Source organism: Vombatus ursinus, unplaced genomic scaffold (genome assembly GCF_900497805.2).
Source record: "Vombatus ursinus unplaced genomic scaffold, bare-nosed wombat genome assembly UNPS02014794.1, whole genome shotgun sequence".
In the NCBI taxonomy this organism is placed as follows: domain Eukaryota; kingdom Metazoa; phylum Chordata; class Mammalia; order Diprotodontia; family Vombatidae; genus Vombatus; species Vombatus ursinus.
In genome coordinates, this window is record NW_020954572.1 from 28889872 (window position 1) to 28900132 (window position 10261).

Here is a 10261-nt window from a genome sequence, read left to right on the forward strand (position 1 = left end):
TGGGGGTCTCAGGAGTTGCCAAAAATAAGTTTGTTTCCACGGGGATATTTTGTCTACAGTTAATCTTAGAATATCTTGATGGGGCAGGAGATCTCTAGGATAGTGGAAGCCTCCTTCAAGATAGAATCAGTGGGCTCACCCTGTTGTTGAATAAAATATAGAATGAGGGTCTGTCTCTATTTACACAACCCTATATCTCCATTTCTTTGACTTCTAACATTACTTTTTTCCTCCTTGGGAGATGTTTCCCCAAACATACTGTCTACCTACTCCAGCCTCACGCTCACACTGGAACTTCTGTATACTTCCAGTATTACTACTGGAAATACAGTACACACCATAAAATTTCATACTTTATTGATTATTGAGTATGGCTCACTAGATGTTTCTTTGCTTTGTCTTCCTGCCCAATTTGGAAGATAAATAAGAGCAGTACCTTTTTTTTTTTTTTTTACACAGAGCAGTGATGGAATGAATCAAGCCCTCAACTAGTACATATTTGATTGATAGCTGGATCCAAGACCAGCAATGTATCATTTACTACCAGTACAATTTATTAATTAAATTAATTTGAAATTAATTTTTATTAATAATTTAATTTAGATTATTCACTGGAAGGTCAAATACTGAAGCTGAAGCTTAAATACTTTGGCCAAATAATGAGAAGACAACACTCATTGGAAAAGACTCTGATGTTAAGAAAGATTGAAGGCACAAAGAAAAGGGGACAGCAGAGTATGAGATGGATAAATAGTGTCATGGAAACAATGAACATGAATTTGAAGCGACTGCTAGAGATAGTGGAAGATGGAAGGGCCTGGCATGCTGTGGCCCATGGGATCAAATACAACTAAACAACAACAAAGTTTATGTCCTAGCAGGAAAGGGAATAAGCATTTATTAAGTGTCTACTATGTGCCAGGCACAGTACTAAGTACTTTACAAATATTATTTTATTTGATTCTCTCAACAGCCCTGTGAGGTAGGTGCTATTATTATCCCATTTTACAGCTGAGGAACCTGAGGCAGTTAGGTTGCCTGGGTCAACAGCTAGTAAGTAGCTGAGGCCACATTTGAACTCAGATCTTCTTGACTCCACACCTAGTCCTCCATTCACTATATCATCTAGCGGCATCTATGTGCCTCCTGGAAATATATAAATGAAAAGATCACAGATTTCCATCTGGAGTGGACTTTAGGGGTCAACAGGTTCATCAAGTGCCCTTCATTTTACAGATGAGGAAACTGAGGTCCAAAGAGGTTAAGTTACTTTATTCAAAATCATACGAATAGTAAGTGGCAGACACAGGATTCATACCAATGTCTTCTAACTCCAAGCCCAAAACTTTTCCTATTGCAGTATGATGCTTCTAATTCTTTAGCAGATGGCATTGACACAGCATCTTCCTGACAATGATTCTTTCCCCAGGGTGGACTGGCCATTCCTGGTGTGTATCTACTCCTTAACTTTACCTCCAAATCCACATTGATCCTTTCCCTCAGTCTTATGTATGGTCCTTAGGGTGGAGTGGCAAAACAGGCAGTAATATATCTTCTTCACTGTCATTTTCCCTGATAAAATCATATCAGTTTCTGATGTTGGACAGTTTGACAGTCTCAAGGACTTTGGTGGCAAACACTTTCTTTTCTGGATCTTCAGGAGCTGTGGCTGCAGGACCTGAAGGAGCAGGAGTCACATCTCCATAGCAGTTGCTTCCCAGGATGATGTCTGAGGTCACTGGGCTGAAGCATTGCCATTCCCAAGGCTCTTGGAATCAAGGACCTGGGCTGTCCCCATTAAGGTCTGAGGGAATATGGTAGTCATGGTGGGGATAGTGGCTTGACTTGCCTGGCATATGCTGTCTCTTGTCTCTCCCTCGGGGCACCTCCCTGCTTCAGCTAGGCTAATTTGCCTACTCTGTGGATGAAAGTTGGTTGGTGGAGATGGCTGGTGTCTTCTCTGCAGGAAATACCTCCCTTGGTGATGGCTATAAGGGCTGAGCTGGAAGCAGGAACGGTAGGGGGTACTGCCATTCCCAGAGCTCCTGTGCTTATCTGCTTGTTGGTGGCAGTTGGACAGTACTTATTACATGGTGAAGACGAGAAAAGTGGGCCCATTCTCCACAATAATATCCGTAGGGGGCTAGCTGCAAGCAGGTCTGGTGTTCTGGGGGACACTGTTTCCAAGGTTGGGTTCAGGATCATGGACTGCCCCCATCAGAATCTGAGAGGAAAGAATGGTCAAGGTGGTGATGGTGGTTTGATTTGCCTTGCACATGCTGCCTTCTGTCTCTGAGAGATGGGATGGGATGATTTCACTCTGTACTTTGTATTCTCGGCACCCAGTACATAAATGAGTCTCTACCTTCAACCCCACATAGGGATGTGGTACCATTTACCTCCTTCAGTACTATTCATATGTTTCCTTCTTTTATTCCTATCTTGTATTCTTACCTACCCTTGAAAACCTAAATCAGATTATTCATCCTCTGTGAAATTTTGTCAGAGTTTCGTACCCACAGTGACCCCTCCTTTCTGCAAAATGGTGTAATAAAAGCTTTTTGAATGGAATTGAATGTCAAAGCTGATTTTTTGTTGATAACTCTCGAGTGATTTTCCAAAAGGTTCATGATTAACAAGCCAAATTCATACAGATCACATAGTGGGAAACTCCATGCCCTTCTTTACAACTTAGACTTTCCCTTCAATGGATGAGATATAACCAAGAGACATTGCTGAACCTAAACTACTTGCTTATGCACATTTACAGCATCTTATAGTTCCCTAGTAAGTAATTCCCTCAATAGTGGTTCATTAGCAGCTGTTAACAACCCCCTTCTGGCTTCTAATTAATTACCTTGTCTCAGAGTCTGAGTGGGGAATGGTTGTCAAGGGCATTATCTGCTCAATTACCTAAAAACCATAGACAAATGCTTGGTAATGAATTGAGAGATGGAACACCCTCAGGTTGTTCCACCCCCTGGTGTAAAAATCATCCTCTGTTCTTTCACATCAGACCCATAGTTTATATTTGTGTTCCGTGTGGTTATAAATGGAATAAGTGTCCATAGTCTGCTTCTGCATTTTTTTTCAAGTGGAAACATTGAAAACTACTTTTATGGTAGGAGTTAACTTCCTCCATTACCCAAGGAACTAATTACTCCAGCCTCTCGCCTCTGCTTTTGCTCCCTCTTCCTTACCCACTTCTTTGCCTTTTGAACATTTAAATGGCTCACAAGCAGATCTCATTGAATTGGATCATTCCCTTCTCCATCCTCCACATCCTCCATGCCTCCATCCAGGCATTCATTCATTCAAGGACTATGTGCTTGTTCAGTATCTATCCTGTGTGAGGGGTTACAAAGATAGGGCCTCCATTTTTACTAAATTCACAACCTATGTAATCACATTTGAGGGACGCCTGGAAAACATGAAGCCATTTTGTATCTACATATAAAAACTTAGTATGTAACTAAGTATGTAATCACATGTTTTAACAAGTTATTTTCTGGTTAGCTTGGATTTGTAACTAGAAAGCAAACTCTACCTTTAGAAAAAAGAAAACAGTCTGTATTTGAGAGCAGACATATTTGCTCCTATTTGAGGTCATGGTAATAAAAGCTTACATTCATATAGCACTTTGCAAACAAAAAGCACTTTCCTTCCAATACCCCTATGAGGTGCTTGAGGGAAGGAGAATATCAAGCAGGATCCAACTTCCCCAGGTATTTCTTCTCAGCATGAATCAGTTGTTGTCATGCCATTCAGTCATACCTGACTCTTTGTGACCCCATGCACCATAGTGTTTATGAAATTTTCTTGGCAAAGATATAGAATAGTTTGCCATTTCCTTCTCCAGAGGATTAAAGCGAAAGAGATTAAGAGACTTGCCCAGGATCACACAGCTAATCAGTTTCTGAGGCCAGATTTGAACTCAGGTCTTCTTGACTCCAGGCCCAGCATTCTGTCCACTGAGCTACCTAGCTACCTCCTGCATGAATCAGTATCAGTTCCCAAACCTTGACTCCCTGCTCCCTCCGACCAATGTCTGGTCCTGTTTGAATCAGATGAGAACCTTGTAACAAGCCACCCAAGTTTTACTGGTTTTGGTGCACTATTCCACCAGGGAAGCCAGCAGACTTGGCCTCTTTCCAACCTCTCTGACTACCCCTTTGAATTTTATTTTCCCTTAATAAAGCTTGCCCGCTTTACTTTTTTTCCACTAGCTCTCCCCTCCTGATGTGTTCACTTTTTTGGTGTTCTACCCCCTTCTTTGTACCTAGGAATCCTGAACTTCACTCAAACTACATTAAGACACTAGTGCAAGTATTATTATCCCTATCTTTACAGATGAAGAAACCAAGGCACAAAGAAGTTTGGAACTGACTTGCCCAAGGTCACACCATTAGTAACTGGAAGAATAGGAACTAGAACAAAGATCTTCTAACTTCAACTCTACCATGCTGCTTTTAGTATCCTTAAAAGGACTTTTTGACATTTCCAAACACAAAGTGTTAAGGATAATCATGGTGATCAAGTTGCTATGATATTCCATTTTAAATTGAAGAAGACAGTCAAAGGAGTTTTACTGCTTGAAATAAGGCTATTGGAGCACTAATTGAAGGAACCAGGGATGTTCAGCCTAGAGAAAAGTAAACTTAACAGTGACTTAATAGCTGTACTCAAAGATTTGAAGGGCTGCCTTATGAAAGAGGGATTGGACTCTTTCTTCTTGGCCCCAACCAGGCAGAACTAGGAACAATGATTGGAAGTTATAGAGAGACAGATTTAAGCTCCAAATACAGAAATGCTTCCTGATAATTAGGTTCCTGCCTTCGTTGGTACGATGGGCTTGTCTTCTAAGAACCATCAGGGAGAAAAAAAGGGCATTTATGTAAAGTCTACTATGTTCCAGGTGTTGTGCTAAGCACTTTTTACAAATATTATCTCATTTGATCTTCACTCTGAGAGGTAGATGCTATTATTATTCCCATTTTATAGTTGAGGAAATAGAGGCAAATGGGTTAAGTGACTTGCCTAGGATCACATAGCTGCTAAGTATCTGAGGCTGGGTTTGAACTCAGGTCTTCCTTATTCCAAGCTCTGCACTCTATCCACTGCATCACCAGTTGCAGCTAAGGTTGAATGACTTGTTGGAGACTTTGTAGAGGTGATTTTCATTCAGGTACTGGTTGAACTACTTGACTTCTGATATTTTTTCTATCTCTGAAGATCTGTGATTTTAGAATATGTGAAGGCAAAATTTAAAAGATGCAGACTATGTAAGTCTAAGGAAAAATCTATAGAATTAGATAATGATATATAAATACTAAAGGATTAGTTTTAAAAGTATCTGATACCTATACACTTTTATTTCTTTAAATTTCACTTAATAGTGCCTAATCTTTTAAAATATGGATGTGAATTACCTTTCTATACGACCATTGTAAAGTCGTCTTTGTTGTCTTGTAATTTGTCCAGCTCAAGAGTTCTAAACCACAAATGTACTGACTACTCCCCTTCTCTTCCCCCATTCCCTCCCCCCATCTCCCACCAGGAGTTCTGTACATAGATTTCAGATGGTTCATGAACTTGGATGGGGAAAAAAAATAACATCTCTATTTTTATTAGCCTCTACCTGAAATTTAACATTTCCTTCCATTATAAATGGACAACAAACATTATTCTGAGAGGGGGCTGTCAAAGTAGCCTATGACACAAAAAGTGTTAAGAATTCCTAATCTAATTGACTTAAAGTGTTCCAGAATACAAAAGAACATTGTCGGAAACAAGAGAACCGGGTACAGAAAACCAGTCTGAAGGGTGGAGAGGGAAAGGCAAGGGAAATGGGAGAGTAAGTTTGGGGGCAGGTACACCCAGAAGCATGATGGGGCTGTACACATTGGAAAAAGAGTCAGCATAAGGGACATGATACATTAACTCCATTGTCTATCTTTTGGGATTTTAGTAAGGCAATTGTGATATGGGGAAAAGAACATTGGATCTGAGTATCAGCCCTGCCCATCTTCAGTCCTGAGAGATCTCGAGCAAATCACTTGCCTTCTCTCAGCTTTAGTTTCCTTTTGGTATAAAATGAAGATAATAATTGTTGTCTTCCCAACCTTATGAGGCTGTTCTAAAGATCAAAATTTTTAAAAATGTATATGAGAGCAAGAAGGAAGCTAATTCAGTTGAAACTACATAGAAGATGTGGTGGAAGCCAGTTCCTTGGCCAGAGGGAAAGGAAATAAGCATTATATCGCATCTACTATGTTCTACAAACTGTGCTAACCATTTTACAAATATCTCACTTGATCCTCACAACAACCCTGGGAAATTATTGCTGTTCTTATTATAGCTGTTATTATCCCCATTTTACAGTTGAGGAAACTGAGGCAAACAGGGGTTTCCCAGCCTCACACAACTAGTGTGTGTCTGAGGCCACGTTTGAACTCAGGTCTTCCTGATTCCAGGCCTGGCTCTCTATCCACTGTGCCAGCAGCTGCTTCAGAGGCCAGAGTTGCTCTGCAGACAATGAGGTGAATTAGACGTCATCCCAAAGTCCCTTCTTTCTCCATGGCCTTCTTCTATTCTATTCCCAGGTCTAATTATGTTTATTTCATGAGAGCTGTTAGTATAAGCCAGTTTCTCAAAGGCTTCTTTTTAAATTCATGTTCTCTTAGATCATCTTTCGAGTGTCAGACAGCCTCTGAAACCAAAAGACTGAAATGTCGCAGTAAGCTTCCTTCATACAGCACCCTCAGGAGAGAGACTGCTGATCCACTGACACAGGCATGAAAGCACCACCAAGCCCACGCTCCTAGTTATGGGTTTCCCTTAGTCTATGATGGAACGAAAACAGACATAATTTCTGATTTCACTGGGCATTGAACATTCACAAACCAAGACTATTTTATTGCGTGGTGACTTTTGTCCCCAGGTCACATCTCATGTTTTTCAGCACCTTGGCTCAGTTTTGATGACAGTCTTCCTATCAGCTTTCAGGCTTAAAACACACTGAGTGTCTGACATACCATAGTTGGGAGATTCCTCAGAAGTCGTATGATCTTCTCAGAGAGTGATTCCTCCCACTTTGGTTCATCTGATATGAGATCAATAAGTCAGGAGCTAAGGCTGGAGGTAAGGTAGGGCAGCTAGGTGGTGCAGTGGATAGCGGCTAGACCTGGAGTCAGGAAGACTCATCTTCATGAGTTCAAATCTAATTTCAGATACTTACTAGCTTCATGACTCTGAGCGTCACTTAACCTGGTTTGCCTCAGTTTCCATTCCTGGAGAAATGGCAAACCACTCCAGTATCTTTGCCAAGAAAACCCCAAATGGGGTCACCAAAGAGTCTGAAACAACTGAACAAAAAAATGCCAGGAGATAAAAAGTTTAGTCTTATGAGCTGATGGGGCAGTGGTCCCACAGATAGCAACAAGGGGACACACACACACACACACACACACACACACACACACAGAGGGTTTACGAAGTTTTAGTATGACATTGCCAGTGACAAAAGGAGCCTATCAGGGGCAGCTAGATGGCACTGCGGATAAAGCTCCAGCCTTGGAGTCAGAAGAACCTGAGTTCAAATCTGGCCTCAGACACTTGACACTTAACTAGTTGTGTGACCCTGGCAAGTCACTTAACCCCAATTGCCTCACCAAAAAAAGAAAAAAACAAACAAACAAAAAAGGAGCCCATCAGATGAGGCTACTCAGCCACTTTGCTAATTTGGACAAGGCTGAGTAATAGGTACAGGATATCAGGTGATATAAGGGAGAATGTGTTAACCTTGGGGTCTCAGGTGTTGCCAAGGATCAGGTTGTTTCAGCGTGGATGTTTAGTCTGGAGTTAATCTCATCAGAATATCCTGGCGGGGCCAGAGATCTCTAATATAATGGAGGCCTCCTTCAAAATAAGACATCAGTAAGGCTCATCCTGTCCTTGCTGGCCTGAGGATCTCTATTTACACAACTCTGTAGCTCTGTTTCCTTGACTTCTAAGGTCACTTTTGCTGAGGAGGAGATTTTCTACAAACTCACAGTCCACCTCCTCCACACTACCCTGACAGTGAATTTGAATTTTCTTAGTCAAGTTGAGATTTGTGAGACCTACATAATAATTAAGCTTAAAATCTTTTTAAAAGATATTTAATATTTTGTTTTTCCCAGTTACATATAAAAACAATTTTTAACATTCATTCTTTAAAATTTGAGTTCCAAATTCTCTCCCTCCCTTCTTGACTCTACCTTCATTGAGAAGGTAAGCAATTTTATGTAAGTTATACATGTGCAGTCATGCAAAATGTATTTACATATTAGTCATGTTGTGAAAGAAAATACAAACAAAAAAAACCCATGAAAAAAATTTTTAAAGTATGCTTTGATCTGCATTCAGATTCCATTAGTTCTTTTTCTGGAGATGGATAGCTTTTTTTCATCATAAGTCCTTCAGAATTGTGTTGGATCATTGTATTGCTGAGAATAGCTAGGTCATTCACAATTGATCAGTGCTGTTACTGTGTACAATGTTCTCCTGGTTCTGCTCATTTCATTTTGCATCAGTTCATGTCTTTCCAGGTTTTTCTGAGAGCATCCTGCTTGCCATTTCTTAGAGCTCAATAGTATCCCATCACAATCATACACCACAACTTGTTCAGCCATTCCCCAATTGATGGGCATCCCCTCAATTTCCAATTCTTTGCCACCACAAAAAGAGCTGTTATAAATATTTTTGTACATGTGAGTCCTTTATTTTTTAAAATCTCTTTGGAATACAGACCTACTAGAGGTATTGTTGGGTCAAAGGGTATGTCTGGTTTTACAATTCTCTGGACATGGTTCCAAACTGCTCTCCAGAATAGTTGAATCAGTCCACAACTCCAAGAACAATGCATTAGTGTCTCAATTTTCCCACATCCTCTGCAACATTTGTCTTTTTCCTTTTCTGTCATATTAGCCAATCTGATAGGTGTGGTATGCTACCTCAGAATTGTTTGTGCTTATAATTTTTTTTTTTTTGGTGAGGCAATTGGGGTTAAGTGACTTGCCCAGGGTCACACAGCTAGTGAATGTTATGCGTCTGAGGCCAGATTTGAACTCAGGTCCTCCTGACTCCAGAGTGGGCACTCCATCCACTGTGCCACCTAGCTGCCCCTGTGCTTATAATTTTATAAATTTGAAATACTTTCTTTTTCAAGGTCACAGTTCTCAACAATAGGATCCAATTATTTTAAGTCATATAAGCTTTAGAGGCAACATGTTAGTAGATAGGGCCTGCCTTTGTCATATATTGGTTGTGTGACCATGGGCTAGTCATTTTAACTTCCCAGTGCCTCAGGTAACTTCCTAGGGCTATAAATAAAAGTATAAATTCTAGATAAGATGCCAATCTACACTGTGAGTTCCCCACACAAAAGAAATCATAGGTAGTGACCTCCTTTTCCCCTCTAAGGTAGATTAATTATAACCTAAATTCATTAAGGGCAGGGAATTTAGTCTTTCTCTGGCACTTAGGATGCTATGGGTAATTAATGTGAATGAATGAATGAAAAATCATTTATTAAATGCTTACTATATGTCAGGCACTATGCTAGGCTCTGAGGATAAAAATTTTAAAATGAGGTTGTCCCTATTCTTAAGGAGTTTACATTCTGACATGAGGAAATAACACACATATAGCAACGACATCCAGGGATGGGAATATTTAGGGAATTGCATTAAACTCCATGAAGGCAGAGACTGCATTTAATACAGTGCTTGGCACATAATAAACACCTTAACAAATGTTTTTTCATTCTTTCATTTATAGTTAAGTTGATTCACAGATAGTCAATTGTGACTCCATCTTTCCAGGAACAATGGCAGTATGTAGAATGAATGATGATTTTTAATTAGAGAATTTGGGGCCTTTTTTCCTAATTATTTATCTATGTAGATAATATTCTCTTGCTCTCTCTCCCCACTTTCTTCTTTTTCTCTGTTTCTTCCTCTCCGTTCTTTTTGTCTCCCTCTCTCTTCCCCCCCTTCCCCTCTTTCTCTCTCCCCCCCCCACCCCCAGATCTGTGATTTCATTTTATCAAAAACTCTAGGTATAGAAACTCTCTCCATCAATGCAGATATACAATTCATTTGTCATAGTCTTAGGAGTCAGCAGGGCCTCTGAGAGATTAATTGACTTGCACACAGTGACTTTGTGTTCGCACAAATGTATATGCCACATGGTTTCTTAGGCACCCTGTAGTTAAAGTGTA